Below are 23919 nucleotides of genomic sequence, written 5' to 3' on the forward strand. Positions count from 1 at the left end.
AACTGCACGGTCCCTAGCTGGTTGTGGTAGAGTCTGCACACCACAGACCGCACGGTAGCTGGACCGAAGCAGCGATGTGATGGGACGCAGATCGCGTTGAATGCAGCGATGTAACGAGGCGCAGATCGCGTTCAGATCGCGTTGAATGCAGCGATGTAACGAGGCGCCGGTCGCGTTGAATGTAGCGATGTTAAGATCCCCAGGTTGGAGTGTAGCCTGAAGAAAGGGCGAGTCACGATGAAAAGTAGCGAATGCCGCGAAGTACGAAATCCGGGAAAGTGTAATAATCCGTATTGAGTATAATCCGTATGAAATGCCAGTCCACGGCGCGAGGTATCGTCAGCGCGAGAAGACGTGGGAAGTACATACGGACGTAGTATGCGGACGTGAGTGACTCCAACGATTAGGACGCGCTCTCGGGATGAAAGCTAATCGTGAAGTGAGGAAGCGTGGAAAATGAAACAGCGTGGTCGGAGAAAACATGTCACGGACAGGAGCTTTGAGAGTGGTAATTGGCTGATGAAGATGCGCAGCTCGCCACTAATTGGTAGCTTGTTTCCGTGACAGCAAAACAAGGGGTGTGTTTATGAAAATCCGACTACTGTTGGAATGTGAAATACGCGTACCTCGGCACGATGACAAAAGCGAAGAATGTAGTGCGCACCTGTCATGTGTCGGCGCACAAAGAAAGCTCGCGTGGATGTTGACAAAATACTGTGGCCGCCAGACAGCGTAATTTACAAGAGCCAGAATGCCAGACAATATGATACATCTAGATATAGAAAACCGCTACATTTAGCCCGAATCGCGGTATAAAATGGAGCGAATGTCGCTACAGAACCATGCTCGCCATGCCGGTTGTTGCCCTGGCTTACAATCGCGATGCTCTCCTCTATCATAACTAGCTCTCGGCTCCCCGAATTTTACCGGCCGGCGGCGGGGCCGGGGCTGCCTAGCTGCTGCTAGCTGCGCCTGCATACATACGCGCGGTTCGTACGTGTTGTAGGGTGTTCAATACTGTACATGTGAATCGAATGTAAACTGAATACCGAGCACGTACGTACGCACGCAGGACACACAGGGTATGACAACACATAGGGGGAGTGGCTTCTGCGCTTGTTACGCGTATTTTCTAACCGCTGTACGCTCATTATCTGATCGCTGGAGATCCACACGCGAATTTATGCAGCTTTTTGGCGTTGTTTGCAAACATGATTGGGTCACATTTTCATGCGTGCTTGTAAAAAAAAGGGGGTGATATTGCTGTGATTTCAAAGTTAAATTTCTCAAGATAGAAACATCATTTCGCCATGAAATTTGAAATATGTCTTATTAATGATGTAATTCTCTTTCATATGAAATAATTCACAATTCGTATCTCACAGAATTTCAAAAGTTCCAAAAATGCTCCAGACACCCTATATCTAGACCCCTCAACCATACAGTATGCATGCTGAAATATCTCCCGATTTCCCAATATAGACACCTTTGTTACGTCATAAACCCTCAGCTGCACGGCGCGCCTCGCCCTAGCAGAAACTACAGCATGCACTTTAGTGCGCGCATGCAAACCTCAAATACACGCAGCCTGAACTCCCAAGTTCATTGACCCTACCAGCCAAAATATCAAAAATCCTTCATTAATTCCCCAAAAATTCTCGCATCATTACCAAAGGTTAATCGTTTGTTACTTGTGTTATTCTCAACCTTTCCTGCAAGTTTCATCCCAATCCGCTGACTACTTTTTGAGTTACATTGTGTTTTTCACACGGACAAACAAACAAACGAACACACAAACCAATGGTAACGAAAACATAATCTCCTCCCTTGGCGGAGGTATTCATAAGTTTACTGCACTGCATGCATCGCGGATTAATACCCTCATTGTGCAATAATAGTGCAAAGTCTTCCCGCACCGTACTGACTTACATTGTACAATTCTGGAATCGTCCAGTTCTGGACGATTCTGGAAAGGTTCTGGACAATTCTGGAAAGGTCCAGTTTACCTTTGGGAGCAGTGATTTAAGAAATGTTCAAGATATCACATTTGATGCATATGTGAAGGTCTGTTGTATCACAAAACATCCTGCCATATAAAATTTTCGCAATAGGGGGCCTAGGTAGGCTAAAGCCTAAGGTAAAATATAAGGAGATAGAGTTCTATCTATCAATGTTTTTCTCAGTAAACCGTAACTGTAGTCTTGTAGACGGTTTAGTTTGGAAACATTTTTACCAGTTTATTATAACTATTGTTCACATTTTGTGTATTTAACAACACTTAATATCAATTATGCGGATTTAATTTTTTACAGTGGTTGTTTCTATCAATAACTCACATATTAGAACTATTTTAAAGCACTAACCAGTTCGGTCTAATGTTGGATTTCTGTTTCATCTGCAAATGGTAAATCATGCCTTTAACAGCTGCACATTTACACTTCACGATGACCATGATGTTTTCAATTATACATACCTACAGCAGGCTGTCCTCCACCTCCATTCTCCACGGCCTCAAACCCAATGGGGTTCGACATTCTTGGAAAATCAAAATGATTCAATCAGTACAACTCAAGGATTTCAATTCTCCCCGCCCAACTTTCTGGGCTGCCAGGTGACAACGCAATCTCGCGTACCACTCACTCAGCTCAGGGACAGGCACACAGCTCCCGAGTCCCAGACAGACGGCCACGGGCAAAGGCCTGGCAGACCAAGGGAGGTGAGAATGGTACGTTTTTAGGTGGTCGAAGCAGATGACAAAGAATATGACATTTATTTATGGGACATATAGGCGAAAAAATCCTGAGGAAGGATCACACTATTGACCAACCATCTTCGCCGAGCAGGACAGTCATCAACAGATCAGAAGCCGTGATCGATCCCGTATCATCGCATCATCAGACGAAGCGATATCAGTTCACCTTCTTAGTAGTACAGAATAAACGTTGCGCTTTTCGCGTCCAACCACACTACACACACACACATACGGTTACGTGCGTCCGATCCCACCGTATCGCACGACCCCTCAATCTAGTGCTATATCCCTGTGCATGCAGTACACATACGAGCGTGCTCTATCATCTGCGTTTTGTTCGTATGTTTGAGGTCTTTTTCTCCGTAGAATACATGTACACTGTATAATAGATTCCGACGACTCGCGCGTCCCGCCCTTCGCATCCATGGATGGCGTTCGCATGTGTACTGTGTGATGCCTCCATAAAAAGGGCGTGGCACAACAATTTCACTTCTCTTTGAAGTTTTCGTAATGACGAGATGAGCAACATTGGCGGAATTTCAAAGGCTGATTGAACACAAGAGGGAACATGTGTCGTGTTGTATTATTATCATTAAAAAAAAAAAAAACATGAGCTAGGCTGCAAATGTGATTCATCAGCGCCAGCAAGGAGATTCAAAACAACTCTTTAGTGCCAGTCAACAATACCCCAAATAACAAAATAAAATATAATATTATTTCAAAACACTGTTCGGCAGGTAAAGCAATGATGTGGGGACGGGGGAGGGGGGAGGGGGTGGCGATGAAAAAAAAAAAAAAGCGTGACCCTCATCAGATACTTTAAAACTTCTCTCACCTCATCTTGGCCCACTATTAGTAGGACCCTACTCTCTGAATCGTGTAGCTACTTGTTCAATACTCGGCCGAGTAATCTTAAAATACAAGCGTGTTTAACTTCAAAAATTGAGTAGATAAATCTTGGCAAAAATAAAAAATTCAATAAATTAAAAGATAGATAGATAGATAGATAGATAGATAGATAAATGAATAAATAAATAAACAAATAAATAAATAAATAAATAAATAAATGAATGAACAAATAAATAAATAAATAAATAAATAAATAAATAAATAAAATATAAGAATCCTTCTCAAAATACCCTAATTCTCCGCTGCACTCCTCGAAGACTGCACGATTCGATCAAAAGACCTAACATTAAATATTGTAATACTATATAAAAATGAAATGGAGAGGACAGTACAGGCAGAAGGGATCTGAAATGTCAGTTGATTCGTAATATCAATGTCAGACCTTGTGTTTGAAACATGATCTATTTATTATTAAAGGAAATTCTGTATTTAAAAAAAAAAAGGCTTTGAAATTATCTAACGGCCTTCTTAATCAACCATATTGACGAAATTAGCGAACTGCAGGGAGACAAACAGTGACAATAATATACAGTGAACAGACAAAAAAGCTGGTCCTGGGTTTTTGTTTTTGTTTTTTCTTTGTTCGAGACTAAATAAGAGGGAATGTTTCATGTTGACAAAATCAATGAGGGTAAAACGCCGTAGAAGTTTGTATATAATGACAAGATTCTAGCCGTAAAAGTCTGAGAATTCAGCTACTCTATACTGGAAAACGATCCAAAAATGTATGCATTATCACTATAATCGTTTCAAATTAGTGAATACTTGAATCGAGTTGTTTTTATTACAACCAGGTTGAAAATTGCCTTTCATCGACGTAAGAACCGAATAATGAACCATTATGAATATACAATGGATATTTTTATCATGTCTATTCATCATGACTGCTCTAAAACACCGAGATATCGTTGCTTGCTTATACTTCGAGGAAGGGTAATTTGTCAATCAGTTGCAATAAAAACTCGACATAAGAATTCATTAATTTGAATAAAATAATGACCCGCTGCTATTCAGGAATAAAACCAGGACCGGCAATCGGGCGGAAAGCTCTGTATAATGTCGATCTATCGAATACGATGCCTGTCTAGTACACTATAATCAGGAGATCGTTGGTTCAAGACTACTGTACTCCAAGTATGTATGCCCATGTTTGTTTGTTTGTTTGTTTGTTTGTTTTAAACATGGCTAATTTCAAATACTGAATAATCGGTGCTTATATACGTCGATGGAGGGCAATTTGTCAATCAGCATTAACTGTTGCAGCACTGATTGATTGTTATCTCATGTTATCATACACTTTCTTTGCGAGTTGAGCTTCTCGGACAAACATAAAACTCCGGTATCTGGAATAATAATTATGCACTTAGTAAACGGTATAAGACTAGTGGCAGAAAATAATCCCCAGCTGCGGCATTTGACTGGTGTGTAGAGGGGAAACAATGTACGTAGCAACGGACTTCCGGGTCAGAATATTCTTTCCGCTGTCATCGTAAAGCGATTGCGAAAGTGATTTTGACTGAACCGAGTGCAATGACAGGTTGCAACAGAACATGAGGAGAAAAAAAAATTTAAGTACCTTAAAAACCCCCAAAGGGGAGGGGGGGGGAATATTTTCAGTATATAGGCCTACGAATACGGCTGTTGCATATAAGTTTGTATTCCTATATCATTAAAACTACTTGACATGCTTCCACGACTTACGAAATACAATGTGACAAACATCATTTATCACATATCATAATTATTACAATAAACTAACTTTACATGCATCGAAGCTCATTGTAGCTATGCGCTTAATGCTGTTCGAAAACTATGGTTGCGTATAACTATAGTGAGTGTAGCATCACTCCGAGTTCTATAATTCACTACCATAAAATGTGTGGGTATTTTTTTTTCTCGTAGCACATAGTGATGATGATGTTATGCAGAGATCACATTCTGTTCTACTGTGTTGAAGAATAAGCGGTATTCAGAGGAGAATCTTGCTTTGTTTTGGCATAAAAGACACTGGAGTGTTATCCCCAGACCTGGCAATACACAACGAGGCCGATTGCTCATGCTTGTCTTGCCATTGTATAGTACAGCTTCGTGGGTGTATTGGGAATACAGATTTTATACTTAGGGTTAGCTATCAAAAGAGAGAGAAAAAAAAAACAGCAGTGTAGGTTGCTATCTTTCGTAGTTGATTCCCACATTGTCATATAATTTTGTCCCCATTTTATGTTATTAGTATCATTTCTACTCATTTACCCATTTCTTTATCTATTTTTTTTTTTCGGAGAGGTAATACGACACTGTTATCTGCAACAATACTCTGTAACAGTAATCGTACGAGCGCCAACTATTGTTGACTGTTGGCGCAGTGTACCGCTTGCGCCGAGGCGTGGAAAAAATACTGGTAGTTGCACATCGTGCAAAACACTGAGGTTTTCTACACTCTATTTCAATGATATAACGTAATCCAGCTTGTAACATATTTGTACACATCATTTCTGTTATTTTTTGTTTTGTTTTTTTTTTGGGGGGGGGGGGTGGTAGAGGACCAAGCATAACGCTTCACCGAACAGTATTACTTTCTTTGACCTTCTTTTCACTGGCTTAGTGATTGTGCTGCCGATTATTGACGTCTCGACGGCTCACGATTTGGCCCGCCATGGAAGACTTGCGCCCTTGCAGCAACAAAATGACCAAGAACTTACTTTCTCTCACAGTCAAGGTCTCGTGCACAGAGACAAAGGACCCACTTAGTGAGTGGATACTCGTGGTATCACAATTCAATGGACTTGAATCTCTGTCGGCCAGGACGCTCTTTTGTGTCGCTACAATAATCATTCCACAAGGGTGACAATGGCGGCCCATCAAGTCAAATCCAAAGATTTTAGATTATTTCAAACACTTGACGCGAGACACGAATCGTTCAGCGGAATGCATAGGAATTAATGATCTGCATGGTCAAACGGTATAAGCGGAGTTGGCTGGGCGGTTAATTCCCTTGGAACTGCTACCCTGGTACGGAGCAAAGTATTTCGTTCTCATCTCTAGTGTGATTCTATAGGGTCATGTTCATGTTGACGTCAATACACTGCGTTACTTCAAACTAACCAGTAACAGTTTTGTGATTTCCGACTATTCATACCTATATCATACCTCCTGCAACGTCCTCACATCATTCTATATTTCTCCGATTAGAAACATTCATATTACTATAGCAATTACCCCTCACACTGTGAAAGGAAGTGACTGATTCCTGTGTCAAACAAGCAGTTTTGTTCAATACGATTCAAAATCATACAATGAATGACTGAATGATGAGATATAAAGTGACAGAATGACTTTCATATTCACGCAAAAAAAATTATCTATTATGCACAAAATGAACTTTTGATTAACAGTAGAATTCAAGCGCAAAAATTGTTGCAGTCTAACAATAAACTATGTTAATCTTGAAACGCACTATTATTCTACACCGTCTTCTCTCCATCACCACTTCGTAGCCTTTTGTAAGAATATCGGAATTTTCGAAGAACTTTCAATAATTTCAGTTTCCTTATGGTCAAAATGATATCAGTTACTCGGTTGTACAAATCAATTGATGCAACTTTCATTCAACCGCAAACGCACGACATGAATATCTGTCGATAAATACATGTTGTTACTGGGAACAGTGGATTCCTTTCTCCGTTGATAGCATTTAACGTATATCTGTTTTAAGTTTCATTTTTTCTTTCCTTTTTGTCAATTTATGTCTTCTTTTTTTAACAGGTAGATCAATCCTAATGTGCTAAAATAGATTTGTGTTTATTGGATACCTCTCATGAACAGTATAGACAATGATGCACACACACACACACACACACACACACACACACACACACACACACACACACACGCACACACACACACACACACACACACACACACACACACACATACACACAGATGCTATTACCAAGGGGCCCTGGAGCGGGCAGGTCAAATTGTTTATCAGTGAATCAGAGACGATATAAAAGCTCCTAACAATGGCCTATAAACTAGCATTCAAATAACAGAAGTGTGGAGGGTATTTTTCCTATCTTCTCTACAAGATATGTGTGTGCAAGACCTGTGTGGGTGTGCGTATGAGTGTGTGTATGTTTGAGGGTGTGTGTCTGTCTGTGTGTGCTTTATATGGCACTACCCTCTGAGTGATTATAAAGTTTGTTTGCCCGAGCTTTTCTCGCTAACCCTCAAAAGTCGACATTCAAACAAGATGCCATTACTACGTCCAAAGTCTAATCATTGAAATCATTAACTATAATATACCAATGTTCACAGTCTTAAAACACCTATCAATCCTACTGCTTTTGCAAACGAGTGTTTGCCAGTTTCAGTAATCTAGTTGAGAAGCGTGTCTGTTTGTATGCACAATCTTAATCTATACACATTACATACTTACACTCTTTTTAGCAACTGTACCGACCTAAAAAGTACTTCATCATGGCAATAATGTCTCATAGGAATCGGTCTGGCATTCCTATGTACACTGGACAGTAAAAGAAAGTATCCAGTTCTGTCAAAGGCTCACACAAAAATTCACCACCTAGAAATAAACAATTTTTGTACACAGGTATGCTGCAATATCCATTAGTAATCACATACCCAATAGCAAGTAATTATCTTTATTAAAAAGAAAAAAATAACATGCACAGCATCTTGGTCACTGAATCAAAAGTCACAAAATGTAACAGAATGAGCCTTAAGCATCTTGGTCACTGAATCAAAAGTCACAAAATGTAACAGAATGAGCCTTACAAGACGTGGCATAATTTTCCTGATGGAAGCTTGCTTAGAGCAGAGTAAAGTAATGTCCAGTCTAAAGAACTAACTGATTTTATTCTGAGAATTAGCATAATCAGGAAGGATAGCATCCCTAAATACAGAATACACTCATTAACATCATTTTGACAAAACAGGTGTTCACTTTGACATATTGGTTGTTTAAAAATGTTATCCATTCAGTGGCCATTTTTGCATGGTGGAAAGTGCTGTTCTGTGGGACTTTTGATTCAATGACCAAGATGCTGTGCATGTCAAGTTCTTCTTTGTTATGAAGACATTCACTTGCTTATGTGCATGTGATAAATAAGGGGCATTGTAGCACACCTGTGTACAAAAATTGGAGATTTCTCGGGGGTGAATTTTTGTGTGCGGCCTTCGACAGAAGTGGGTACTTCCTTTTGCTGTCCAGTGTATTATTCGAGAATAATGCAACAAAAATAATGTACACACGAATAATTACAGAATTAGCAGACACGACTATATGACGGCTAAACGCGCGATTATTGCGCGAAAAATGTTGAGAGTCCAACATTAAGCGGGTCATGAACAACGAACAGCCACAATAATGTGTAGAGAGTTTTTAATATGACTGATACATTGCACATATTGTATACCATCTGTACATATCCAACCTGGGAAGCACTGCGATTAAACGGTCAAATATTTATCCCGGTAGGAATAAGAAATGGAAAATTTCTTCAAACATATAACTATATACTCCTGTATTTTCTCTTCATGTCTGATAGTCTCCTTGTCTCATTAAGTTTCATGAGTGGTTGTTGTCTACTGCGGCAAAGGCCATAATGACCACCTGGGCACCACGCGATAAAAGAAGGTGGGTGATTATAATAGTTTAACGTAATGACTACACTACAGGGCATTCAAACATCACATGACAGGAAATACCATTCAGAATTCTATTTGGTGTGTCATTTTGAAACTCAGTCACCTCGCCAAGGCGAAAGGACGTATCACACATTAAAGAGACAGGGCAGAACACCGACTCATTGCGCATTATGACTGCAAAACTTTTAAGAGAGTATACAAGGTAACTTTGAATCGTGAGCATATAAATTGCACTCTACTATGTTCTTAATACTCTCCCGCCATCATTGCTTTGAGATATGACACACGTGAGAATAACGTTTACACTTTATGAAAACTGATACTATAGCCACGAGACAAGTATGATAATCTACCATGCTCACTGACTTCATCAGGATTCTTATCATCCATTTTAATCTCGAAAACATCGACTTCCTTGTGAAATTTCCTGTTGAAATCATGAATTATAACATCAATTTAGAGAATTAATGATCGTATACACGACATATAATATATATGGTTTAAAAATTTCAGCACTAAAAAGTCCTAAAATATCCTCGAGTGTTGCATTGCAAAGAAGAATCCCCAATGTAGGGCATGTAGTACACTTGTACGTGGAAAGGTACAAAGCAACAACAATTTGTGATCATGAGCTATAAATTTCTACTGTAGCCCATTCGAGTCGTGACACATTCGCTAATACAATAATCTTATACGCTTGGAGGACAGAGTCGTGCATACAATATGAATTACACGTGATAAGCTGAGAAAACCCATTGCGTAAGATGACACATTTCGGTTTTCTGGTTGAGTTACCTACAGGAATTCTGATTATATCATCTCTTTAAACACAGGAAGGTGGACCGAGGGGTCTTTGCTTGTGCTTTGTAGAACGGGGAGCACAATTATCCGTTTACAAAACAATGCAGCAATCTTCGTGGGTTATACATCTTCAGGTCCGTGCTTACGGAGCAGAGAAGGCCTTCAATTCGAAGCCAAATAAGCCAAAAACGAACGAGAAAACATTACGAGCTTACACACGAAATTAAAATCTGTACGATGATCACTTTAAGAAATAATGTGAATGAATGCAAGTTTATAGCCGAATTCTTTAGTTCATGTTTTGTGATATTCCTTGTCGTACTTGGAGAAAGCTGTGACGCATTTTCGATCGAGTGCTCGTTCATGAGAAAAGATATTGTTTCTATGCCGGTTTTCTATATCAGACCAAAGGGATAAAACATACGCTAAGACATGTATGGGGTATATACGACGGACGTTTTAAATGCCACAGATCTATCAGCTTGTGAGCCCGAAGCTGCAAGAGTACATCACCGCGGCAAGCTGCTTAGAAGAGGTGGGCGTGGCACTCCCTACCATGTAAACAAACCAAACACATGGCCTGACCCCGGAAGTTGGCAGCAAGGTGATCCAGCCAGGAGACCGAAGAGAGAGCGCGGAACGTGTTCCACAGCAACTGCTAGTCTACGCGCGGAGACACTCTAAAGGCAGCGCTGACCCGGGCACAGAAAGTTTGCGAGTGAAACAATATATGTTGCGATATCGTAGATGTATAACTGTTATCATGAAAACAATTAAAGATCCTATATGGTAAGTGTATTGAGAAAAAAAAAAGAGTTGTAAGGCTGCATGCATTAATTCTCGTTTTGGAGGTAACAGGCCTCTTGTAGGTCACGGTTTCTGCGCATGTGTATTTTTGTTTTCCTGTCTGTTTGTCACTTTTAATGTTTCTCTGTCCGTCACCAAACTGGACCCTCTGAAAGACTGATGCGCAGTATATATAGTTCTTTTTTATTACATGTATTATAATTTGATGTTATAAATGCATTAAATATCCTCTGTGATGATGTTTTGAAATGTATAATTCGATGATATAAATGTATTAAGTATATCACCCGTGTATATATGGTGTTTTGAAAGGGTTATTCTTCGTGTCGGAAAAAGTATATAATTTATATCGAGCAGGAATTTCTTTGTCATTTTAATGTCGAGGCTGGAAAAAAAAAGAAAGAAATGCAGACATCCTTTCGACTATAGGCAGCTTGGAACTACATGTACTTGGATCTTAGAATGGCAACAATATTGTCCAAAACATGTTCACATAATCATATTTTCGTGAAGGGACTACAGCAGGCAACACAATTCAGACTTGACAGTGCAGTTTAATGTGTTTAGCAAGGGAGGAGTACCATAATTCAGTCAAATTTATTGCATCCTTTCTCTAAACATGAGAGAAACAATACTAGAGTATACTTGGCATTCGGAGTGACAATAATGTTACACGTTATTAACAGATGTCTCCGTTTATGCTTGATGATTGCAATCAAGACCAACTCATATACAACACTGACATTGGTTTGCTAACTAAAATGCTCAAAGTGGTGCTGGCTCAGATTACGTATAGCTGCGTTATCCTTTAGAGTGGATGTCTGTCATAATATATGAATATGATATTATAATGATGTATTATAATATAACTATGAATATCGGTGGACCTCCTTGCTTTGTTGTATTAATGCTAGGCATCATCGGCAACCAAAGAGTCTATCTTTCTATATAGTTATTGTTGGCAACCGTTCTGTATGGAAATGGATATAATCATAACGCATGACGTAACGGCTATAGATGTAAAATATTTAATGAAAATTGTTGAAATTGTACAAAATAGCCATACTGTGTATGAAGTAGGTATATAGTACAGTGTTTGAGGATAACGTATTGTTAATGACATATTGATAGAACGGCAAAATAATGCTACCCAGGGAATGAAGTTTAAAACATATATACATGTATAATGAAGTAAAATCAAATCAATCGAATCGTGTCATATCAGATCAAAATCCTGTGTCTTTCATTTATGAGTGATGAAATCAGCAAAGTCATTACTTTTTTTTTTCTTATCATCTTAAGTCTTACGTTATGTCCAGTATTCGCGGGTATTTTCTACCTGGTATATAATATCATACCAGGCACGCGATTTGTGTTATACATTATACGACCAATACTGGTGTCATTGGACCATAAAGAGGATTTCTTACAGACCATGCAGTGTAAATCTGTGCGAAACTTTGCTTTCATCTCAATCTCCTCTCGTTCCGAGCTGATTTGATGAGTCTGTATATTCTATCATAGTTATTACCAGGGTTGTCAAAGTGTCACAGGACCGGACAAGGTGGAGTCAACTTCTGTAAGCATCAAGGGAGCGTCGCATGTACGTGGATACGTTTACTGTCGACATGGTGACTTCGCGAGCGGTGAACATACAAAGTACTTTACAACGGTCTCGTGATCACCGGGAAATGCAATATAGTATCTAAATGAGTAAAATGAATATACTTGATGTAAAGATAGATGGATCATTTCATATGTGTGACAACGAGAGAGAAAAAAAATACTTTCCGATAGTCAGTCCAAAAGTGCTATGTTTAAGTGTCCAACCTACAAACAAACAAACAAACAAACCAATCAGGAGATCCAAAGATTCAAATCCAGTCAAGTATACCCATTGTTTTATCATGGCAATACTACTAAAACACTCGTGCTTATTTACGTTGATGGAGGCCAATATGTCAATCAATAAATTGCAAAAAAAAAAAAAAAAAAAAAAATATATATATATATATATATATATATATATATATTCCCATCCTCTATCTTTATTTGAACTTTGTGGACTAAAATCCAACTTGAAATGGCCTCGGTCTTCCCTTTAAAAATGAATCATAGGGAAATCGAGCACTGACTTGGCGCTTCACACGGCTGTCAGCTGCCATGTCACGCAGAATGGGCAACAACCACCGAATGCCAACGAAAGCGATAGAGGTTCAGCAGTGGCGGATCCAAGGGAGCCCCCCCCCCCCCCTTAACGGAATTTCTGGATCCGCCCCTGTTCAGCTGTGGATTAAAGAGTTTATCATAGCGGGCAATGTTAAGGGCTTTTTACACTTGTAAATTTTTGCTTAGCCCCGGACTATCGGTGGGGCTAAGGGGGGGCCTTAGCCCCACCGATAGTACGGGACTATCCTTAGCCCACTTTCTGTTTACACTCGTTTTTGCCAAAGTGGGCTAGCCCCACCGATAGTACGGTACTATCTGGCCCTGCAAAATAGCAGGGGTTAGCACCGCAATTGCGGTGCTAGCACCGCAATTGCGGTGCCAAGCAAGTGAGTGTAAACAGAACGAAAAAATAATCCTGGGCTAAGCGACGGAGACGAAGTGCGACCCTCACTGACCAATCAGAAACGAGGTAATCAAGTGCTGCCGGTGCGTGCGTGTACGTGTACAGTACACAGCGTAATTATGAATATTCATGTGGTTTGGAAAGTCCGGGGCTAAGAAAGACGAGTGTAAAAAGGTCAGTTTTCTCCTTAGCCCCGGACAAGAGATAGTACGGGACTAATTGGCGAGTGTAAAAAGCTGAAAAAATTGGTACGGGACTAACGATAGCCCTGGGTCAGAGAAAGTCCGGGGTTAAGAAACACAAGTGTAAAAAGCCCTTAAGGTTTAGAGCGTAAATCTGATGGTTAATTGATAGTTAATTGATGCCTATCGTCGATGGCTGGTTAATAGCGGTAGTCGATCTCAAATTTATTTATCTCTTTATATCTATCTACATGTATCTATCTATCTACATGTATCTATCTATCTATCTATCTATCTATCTATCTACATGTATCTATCTATCTATCTATCTATCTATCTACTAATTATCTATCTGTCTATATCTATCTATCTATCTATCTATCTATCTATCTATCTATCTATCCATCTATCTATCTATCAATCTATCTATCTATCTATCTATCTATCTATCTATCTATCTATCTCTATCTATCTATCTATCTATCTATCTATCTATCTATCTATCTATCTATCTATCTATCTATCTATATCTCTCTATCTTTCTAAGTCTTTGCCACTCTCCAATTCTTTCCCTCCCTCTGTCTATTTATTAATCTATGTCTCAATTTGAGTTATCTATTGATAGCTCTCTGCACTTTTCTTTTGACTCCAAAATTTTGCACGAATCCATTTCAACTAAAGGGTTTCAAGAGAACAGAAAATGATGATGGCGTATATACCGGATGATATAGTCGTGAATAATAAACCTATCCTTTGTGTGGTTGATGTTGATAATGCCGTTGTTGCTGTTGCAGTGCTACAAGAACTATAAAAAAATTACCTACACATCCATCCGGGGTGCTAGATACTACTAAAGCATACCGTTGGTGCATTGACATAAATGGGTCCATGGTTTGGTGTAACCATGGAGATATGACGGTAGCTCCATGGTGTAACTTTCACTCACCTCGCATAATATATGAACTGTAACCTCTCATACTTCGGATGATACAATGTATTTTGCTTATTTCCCTTTGTGCGTAATCAAATCAGTGCACTTACTGTAATATTCTTCCGCTGCTCAGAGCGGGTATACCATTCGACAGCATGATGAAGGGAAAAGGACATTACACAGTAGTAAGAGAGGATGTTAAGAGGCTATCAATATACGACATCGACACGGGTATGTAAGCCGAGCATCCCACGTCCTGGATTATGAGCCAATCCTTCCTGTCGGTGGTATACACAATCATCTGGCGGACCACAGAGTTTGCTGAAAATCCTACATAATTTTGTTCGAATCAAAATCGTATTTCATACACGAGATATTCTGAGCAGTTATATGAGATTGTGTCATACAGGAGGAATAGGCCTATACCCGTCGTAATCATAGGGCACTTTCTGAGATCGTGCTCTGTGAAACACACACACACAGTACGCCAATGCATAGATGCGGGGAGATTTATTAGTTTAGTTATAATCACTTTATCACAAAGATCATTGCCTTGTGGCTGTACTCGTAGAATTATCATGTAGGCCTACATCTTGATATCAGTAATCACAATGTGTCCATACACGACTGCGACATAAACTACAAAAAAGTTGAAGTAATTTTCTCTGTGCACTTAAAATTTCTATAGAGACCTTTAATCGTCGTCCTCAATGAATTCCGCTTGGCAAATGTGGTAGATATGCGGACGACATACCGGGACTTTGGACTTCCGGAACGCCATTGAATTCCCTCGTAGCTTGATTACAGTTCCACTCTCGTCCTTGGCAAGCTCAAGGGAAATCCGTGGACTTTGACTGATTATTGTCATCAACATGAACAATTTATACAGTTAAATCCAATATAAAATCTCTTTTCCAATCGTGTTCTTTGTGGCAAAAATTCTCAACCAAGGATAAGACCAAAGTAAATTGGCAATCCTAAAGAGAAAAAAGTTGAATTACTCTAATTTTTTTTTATAATTTTTAAAGTACTTTCTCTCAAATACTTTCTCATTTATTGCCATGACAGTTTAGAGTACAATAAAATGCTACATGCTTTTATTATTCAAATTAGTGAAATTCTTCACTAATTTGAATAATAAAAGCAGTACCCGCTGCATAAGGATTAGAACCAGCACTTGCTGTCGGGCGAAAACTCGGTGGTATAGTGGAAATGACGCCTGTCCGGAGATCAGGAGGTCGTAGGTTCGAATCCTGCTCTAGTATGTAAGCCCATGATTGTTTTTTATCATGGCTACTACTAAAAAACACTGATCAATTCAGTGCTTATTTACGTCGATGTTGGGCAATTTGTCAATCAGTTGCAATGAAAACATCTCGACGGAAGAAATTCAATAATTTGAATGATAACAAAGTTATTATCGTTGAGAATTAGTTTTCCATGAGGTGATCTAAATGCGTCCCATTATTTATATAGTTTACCATTGATATTTACGAAAAGGCATCGTCTGTTGCATGTATTATCTCCTCATATCGCTTCATATTCGTGGCCTTCCCACATGCCTGAGTATCTGCTGAAATTGACGTGTCAACGATAATGTCACCAATAATATCAGGGCATGACATTGAGTTGTGATCTAGTTTACAAGTAAATTATCGCAAAGCTATATTCAGAGGCACTGTGTTGTAATTTTCTCGAAAGTGCGGATAAAACTCACAGTTTCATAAACTTCATGCTGAAATGAATATAACCAGGTGTGTGGAATGTTCATGAAAGGCGTGAAAACTATGAACAACATTGGAAATTTATAATGCTAAAACTTTCCCAGGGTATCATGGTGGGAGATCATCCTCTCTTAAAGGGATGGTAAAGTATTGGTGGAGATGAGGATTGGGCTTTTAACTTTTTGCGAGATACCAAGAAACCACATATCATAAAAAAGTACAGAGCATGTCATTCTAGGAGGAATTAAAAGTTTATTTGATGGAAATTGGTTTTGGAATAGCTGAGACATCCAATAACAAAGTAAAACAAAGGCATCGCGGGTCCCATCCTTAAATAGGATTGCTCTGTTTTGGTTACCTCTGCCATTTCAAGACCAAATCCATCAAATAAACGTTGAATTCCTCTTGGAATTACATGCTCTTTCACATTCATTAGAGGTTTTTCATTATCTCAACAAATGTTAGAAACCTGAAGTTAGGTCTCAACCAGAACTGTACAATCATAGGCGCCGGAAGTGGGGGGGCAGGGGGGGCGGCCGCCCCCCCAATCCAAAAAGTGGGGGGGCAAAACGCATTTTTGCCCCCCCAAAAAGCCCCCCCCCCCCCACAACAAAAAAAAAAATAATAATGATAATAATAATGAAAATAAATGAATAAACAAAGAAAATAAAATAAATATGTATATATATGAATAAAAGGGAAAAAATATGGCTACAAACGGCAGCTTTTGGACTGTAAGATGTCAAAATTTTCAAGCTCGCTCGCTTCGCTCGCTCGCATCCAGCAGTAATGTTGAGCCCGGTGCGCCTCCCCCTTAATTTCTAAAGCGAAAAACATAGCTACGACGGCAGTTGTTGCCACTCTAGAATGTCAAAATTTTCAAGCTCGCTCGCTTCGCTCGCTCGCATTGAATTGTTATGCCATTCTCCTAATGTTGCTGACAGTAATTGCCAGTAGTTGCGCCCGATGCCCCCACCCCTTAATTTCCAAAGCGAAAGATAAATATAGCTACAAACGGGAGTTTTGGGACTGTAAAATGTCAAAATTTTCAAGCTCGCTCGCTTCGCTCGCTCGTATTGAATCGTTATGCCACTCTCCTAATGTTGCTGCCAGTAATTGCCAGCAGTTGCGCCCGATGCCCCCCCCCTTAATTTCCAAAGCGAAAGGTATAGTTAAAACGGGAGTTTTTGGACTGTAACATGTCAAAATTTTCAAGCTCGCTCGCTTAGCTCGCTCGCATTGAATCGTTATGCCACTCTCCTAACGTTGCTGCCAGTAATTGCCAGCAGTTGCGCCCGATGCCCCCCCCCCTTAATTTCCAAAGCGAAAGATATAGCTACAAACGGGAGTTTTGGGACTGTAAAATGTCAAAATTTTCAAGCTCGCTCGCTTCGCTCGCTCGCATTGAATCGTTATGCCACTCTCCTAACGTTACTGCCAGTAAATGCCAGCAGCTGCGCCCGATGCCCCCACCCCCTTAATTTCCAAAGCGAAAGACGGGAGTTTTGGGACTGTAAAATGTCAAAATTCTCAAGCTCGCTCGCTTTGCTCGCTCGCATTGAATCCTTATGTCATTCTCCTAATGTTGCTGCCAGTAATTGCCAGCAGTTGCGCCCGATGCATCGCCCCATTAATTTCCAAAGTGAAAGATATAGCTACAAACCCCAGTTTTGGGACTGTAGAATGTCAACATTTTCAAGCTTGCTCGCTTCGCTCGCTCGTATTGAATCGTTATGCCATTCTCCTAATGTTGCTGCCAGTAATTGCCAGCAGTTGCGCCCGATGCACCGCCCCATTAATTTCCAAAGTGAAAGATATAGCTACAAACCCCAGTTTTGGGACTGTAGAATGTCAACATTTTCAAGCTTGCTCGCTTCGCTCGCTCGTATTGAATCGTTATGCCTTTCTCCTAATGTTGCTGCAAATGATTGCCAGCAGTTGCGCCCGATGCGCTCCCATTTATTTCCAAAGCGAAATATATAGCTACTATTAAAACTCCAGTTTTGGAACTGTAGAATATCAAAATTTTCAAGCTCGCTCGCTTCGCTCGCTCGCATTTTATTGTTATGCCATTCACCTTATGTTGCTGACAGTATATAATTTGTCGATCGTTTCACACCGTCATTCCATAATCCATGTAAGGAAAACTTACAATGTTCCTCAATGACTGCGTTGTTGAATATAGTATCACATTCCGTAATGTATTGTAGTCCCATTATTGCTCACGCACACACGCACAAGCATACAGACCGTCAAAATTACTTGATGGTTCCCCCCATGTTTCGACCCACCGTAATCAACTTTACATATATATATACATATATATATATATATATATATATATATATATTATATATATATAATAGATGACGTGCGTGTGTGTGTGTGTATGTGTGTATTGTGTAACATATGCATGGTCTAATCTTGAGCCCCCTCCAGTGTTTGCCCCCCCAATCCAAACTGCTTCCGGCGCGCCTGTGTACAATCCCTCTACAAGCTTATGATACCTGGAGATCAGTGAGGTGAACTTACGTGAAGTAGACGCTTCTTGGTAAAATCATCTGAAAGTTGAACGTATTACGTGTAAAGGTGTATTTGGGATGTGCACTCAGCCTGGATCAAAGTAATGTGTGAATGCGACGTCTGAATGATGGTGTAGGCAAGGGTTATGTAACGTCCGCCAGCCAATATCACGCAGCTCCGGCACCCATTGGATCCCATGCTTCACGGACTTTAGAAAAACAATTTTCTTTAACCTGACCCTGATTTCATAATCATGGAAGTGTCACGTGTGATGATTGAAGGAGGTACATTTTCAGGGTCATTTCCTGAAACCTCTCCCCCCCCCCCCCCCCCATTTCAATCGTTATCGCGTAAATCATGTGTCTATTTCGGTCAACCAGTCAAGCAGCTACTAGTATCATGCAACCTGCTGGAAATTCACCGGGAAGAACGGAACGAGAAGGAAAAATAAAAAAACCCTCCTCCCCCCCCCCCCCGTCCCTCCACCCCAGCTTTCCACATAATTCCCTATACGCCTTTTCAGAACACATCATATGCGTGTCTTGCGAAGAGTGCTGAGGTATCCGGGTGCTGTTCGTTATTCCAAAGGTTCGTTAATCCGAAACACGCAAATTCCCTATACCTAGAGGTTCGTTAATCCGAAAATGAATAAGGGTTCTTTAATCCGAACATTTGTGGCGTTATTCCGAAGGTTCGTTATTCCGAAGGATCGTTGATCCGAAAATGAAATAGGGTTCGCTATTCCGAAGGCTCGTTTATTCGAAAATGAAATAGGGTTCGTTATTCCGAAGGTTCGTTAATCCGAAAATGAAATAGGGTTCGCTATTCCGAAGGTTCGTTGATCCAAAGTGAAATATGGTCCGTAACGAACCTTCGGAGTAACGAGCTTTGTTTCATTTTCGGATTAACGAACCTTCGGAATAACGAACCTTATTTCATTTTCGGATTAATGAACTTTCGGAATAACAAACCTTATCGCATTTTCGGATTAACGAACCTTCGGAATAACGAATCTTCGGAATAACGAACCTTCGGAATAACGAACCTTCGGAATAACGAACTGTAACCGAGGTATCCACCTATAGTATTCTCGCTATAGAGAAGGACTGATTCTAATGCGATCTTTAACCCTTTCTATGTAGGTTATTAGATTCTTTAATAATAATGCATTCGGTTATTTCCGTGATGCAAAGCTTGTACAAACCATTTTCACATATCTCAATTCACTTCTTACATTGAAACAAATGTAAACCACGAGGAATATAGTCGTATATTGTATGATATTATCAGGAGTTTCGATACCTCCGAGGAGGAAATTTCCCTCTTAATAGGAAGAAAAAAAAATCTAAGAGTGCAAGAAGGAAATGAGGTCGGGTATAGAGCTCCTGATCAACTGAAAGCATGAACGGCCCCATCCCCAAAATATGAAACAAATAATAATAGATGAATAAATGAATTAATGAATGGAATACTCAGTAGACGGACAGACAAATGCATACGTTAAAAAAAAAAACATACGAAGAAGCCTTGTCATACTCAGTATATAGTATGCCTGTTGCCTCATGATCTCAAATTATGATTGACTTTCATTGAAGATAAGCGCATCCGTTTAGTCTATTTCATGTTTCTTTCCTGTGGGCGACAATTTGTCGCTTTGCGAGGAAGAATGTTCATAATGTGCTGTATATCATTAATTACCACATATTCAAATGTCATGCTCTAATAGGTTTGTATGGTCCTCACTTATTATCATTAGCCAGTGATGTTAATTAGGCGTCGTTTTTTACGTTCGAAATCTCTGAGTAGTGGCCTGAGAGATACGCGGGGAACGACCTTGGTCTCAGAGAAGACTAGTCGTAAGGCTACTTATGTAGGCAGAGACAATGGTCGTCTGCAGTGCAGCGGGTCGATCGATACAGGGATAATAATCACCCTTTGTCATAAAACCGCCACGCTGTCAACATGCACTTGCAGACTGGAGGCAACTGACTTCACAGTTTACACGCACCAGTTACAAATTCGGAAACAGTCAACCTACTGATCTACATCATTTTTATCATTTCCATCATCAGGTTGTTGTTTTTATTATCATTTTTTTTTTGGTGGTGTGTATGCGCGTGTGTATGTGTATAATATATATTATTATGTGTATGTGTGTTTTGGAGAGGTGTGTGCGTGTGTGTGTGTGTTGTTGTTGTTGTTTTATCTATTTCCCGTGTACTGTATATGGAGATACTTGGTACGCGCCATTACACCAGTTATTGTCGATGTGCATTCTGACACTGGGCCTTTGCAACTGACATTGTTTCAATGTCTAATCAGACTGGATTACTTACTATGCGCAACTCCATTGTCTCTCAAGACAAAAGATGTCAACCACTGTGAATTTGATGCTGAACTGTAATACAGCTATAATACAATGGTTACATTGCATAGGTTTCGAACCCTTGAATTCCCTAGCTGCACTTCCCCCATACTTGGAACATGGACCTTTAAGGTCCACGTTTGGATTACGTTCTTGCAAAGATGGATTCATGATAATGCTAACAGGCTATTAACCCATACCACCAGTGACACATACTCTTTCACACAACCAACACTTGTAACCTTCTCCGCACACACGCTCCCGTCCCACATGGACGAACCACGACTACTTAAAAAGAGTACAATCATGTTTCCTTGTGGGTGATCTACTCTAACCAGCATTCATGTAATGGGTATTTTTGCAGAGTATTTTGCTCGACCAGGGGCATGAATTGTAATGTCTGCGGCATGTATTTGTAATCTGCTTTGTGCTATTGATAAAGGACGCAGTGTCCGCATCAATACACCTTTTTCGACCACTAACAAAGAGGAACAACAGATTCAATTTTGCTTGCTCGAAACCAAATGCAAACTCGAAACATTGGCACAGAGAGCACAGCCTATAGAGCATCGCGGCATGCGTTTTTTTTTTTCTCTCTCTCTCTCTCTTCCTGTGTTTGTACAGTTTGGCACGACATTTAGACAATTTGGAACCACTATAGGTGACTTAATGGCGTAAAGTTTTGAGTGTTTATCTCCGTGAGACCCACGCGTGGTGGGCACATAGCGTTTCGCTAGGAGCTGCAAAGGTTGCAGACGACACACTGATCACGAATGGTTATAGCTTTACCGTACAGTGTTATTGCTTACCGATGGGAGCGGGAGCACCATTGTCTTCTTCGACGGACTCGTAGCCCTTACGATCTGGTCGCGACATGATGGCAGATCACCTTGTCGTCTACCACTTCAGGTGTACCTCGTCACTAGCCACTGGAGTGAAGCGACGTCGGGACAGACCACGAGGAGAGTAGACTCGCTCAGGACTTCGGCCAAGTGAGAGAATTGGTCCACAGTGGCCTTGCGAACAAGCTGAAGCTGGCTTTCGTAAAATCCTTTTTGGGCGGACACATGGCACGGTGGTGCGGTGCAGCTGTGTCCTCACTGGCGTGCGTGGGTGGTGCCGTGCCTACCCACTCGTATAGGGAGACTGGTTACTCCACGCGTGCTTGCAGCCTCAATGTCAAACACGGGAAGAAAAAGGCATGGCTTTGCCCTTTTCCTGTGAACTTTAAATTTTCGGATGTCACTGGCCTCCGCATTTCCTCCATGAGATCATGTACCATTTTAGTCGGAGAAAGATTTGTACATTTTTTTTTTCAATCAAAACTGTTCCCCCCCCCCCCCCCCGCTCTGTTGACTGACACCTGAAATTTTGTGGGTTCTCTTATAGGCCCCTATATCCGAATACCGTTTATCAAAATGTGCGACTGAATAATAATGTCATGAAATTCTCTCTAACGCTCAATTTAAATGTTTTACTATATCCATCACAAATCTCATCATAATACATCTTTATTGATTTGTCAGGAGCATTCAAAGTGCTTGTCCACTCTCTCTTCCCGCCCCGTTCTCTCTCTCCCTCTTTCCGTCCCCCGCCCCCCACCACACTCTCTTTCTCCCATCTACAAGTTCCACTCTTGCAATGTTGCCAAGTCCAGGGTTGAAGGGAAACTCGCAATTTGTTACCATGGAAACATCACTCAAATATTATAATACATCAATATTTTTACGAGCTGAGTCTTAACCCATTGAGGATGGACTGATTTTGCTACAACACGCATTTCCCATAGACACCTGCCCGAGTATACTCGGGACTCGTCCTCAACGGGTTTTAAATGTTCTTTTTCTCCAACAACATGAATAATACACGTATTCAAACTCCCTAAGGTTTGCTACGAACTAGTACAAAGTTGTATAGAATATTAGTAATTAGGAGATATTCAACAGGAATACATTCTATTTGATAATTCAATTCAATTCAATGTTTTCATTCATATTTCGACAAAAACATTCAAAATTCAAATTCAAAATAGAAATAGACGGAATACATTTAACAACAGAAATAACGGAATATAGACCATAAGTACAAGAACAGTATAGATACAGACGTGAATAGTCAATAGCTAGTAATGATTCATTATAAAACAGTTGTTGAATCTAGGGCGAGTGTCGAGTTTCCTTCTACGTCGATAGTTTAATTTGATATGATTGTGTAAGATAAATATGAATATTATTATTATATAAGCTAAATATGGAAATTCACATTCTTTGATGCATAACATAGATCTGTTACAAAATGTGATCAAGGTGTGGTTGATTCGTGATACTATAACAGAAATAACATTATGCAGAATAATTATTCTGAAAGCCTCCAGACTATTAGCTAAGATGTAAGAAATTAAAACAAACAAACAAGCAACGAAAGAACTAAAGGGCCTTCCACACATTCTCGTAGTCTCATCACTCCATTTCACAATATTTAATTAATTTGGGCACGAGAAGCTTACTCTTTTCAAATTTATAGGTTCAAGTCATCAAATTTCATTCTTATTCATTTTTGTCATCCAGATTTAAAAAACAATTATTTAGATTAGTCAACTATCACTAAGATAAAGTCGTCTCTGCCGCTTAACCAATTAGGAATTCTGGGTTCAAATTCGACATTTTTGGAACAAATTCATTATTTGGTC

This window comes from Diadema setosum, chromosome 5 (genome assembly GCF_964275005.1).
Source record: "Diadema setosum chromosome 5, eeDiaSeto1, whole genome shotgun sequence".
Taxonomy (NCBI): Eukaryota; Metazoa; Echinodermata; class Echinoidea; order Diadematoida; family Diadematidae; genus Diadema; species Diadema setosum.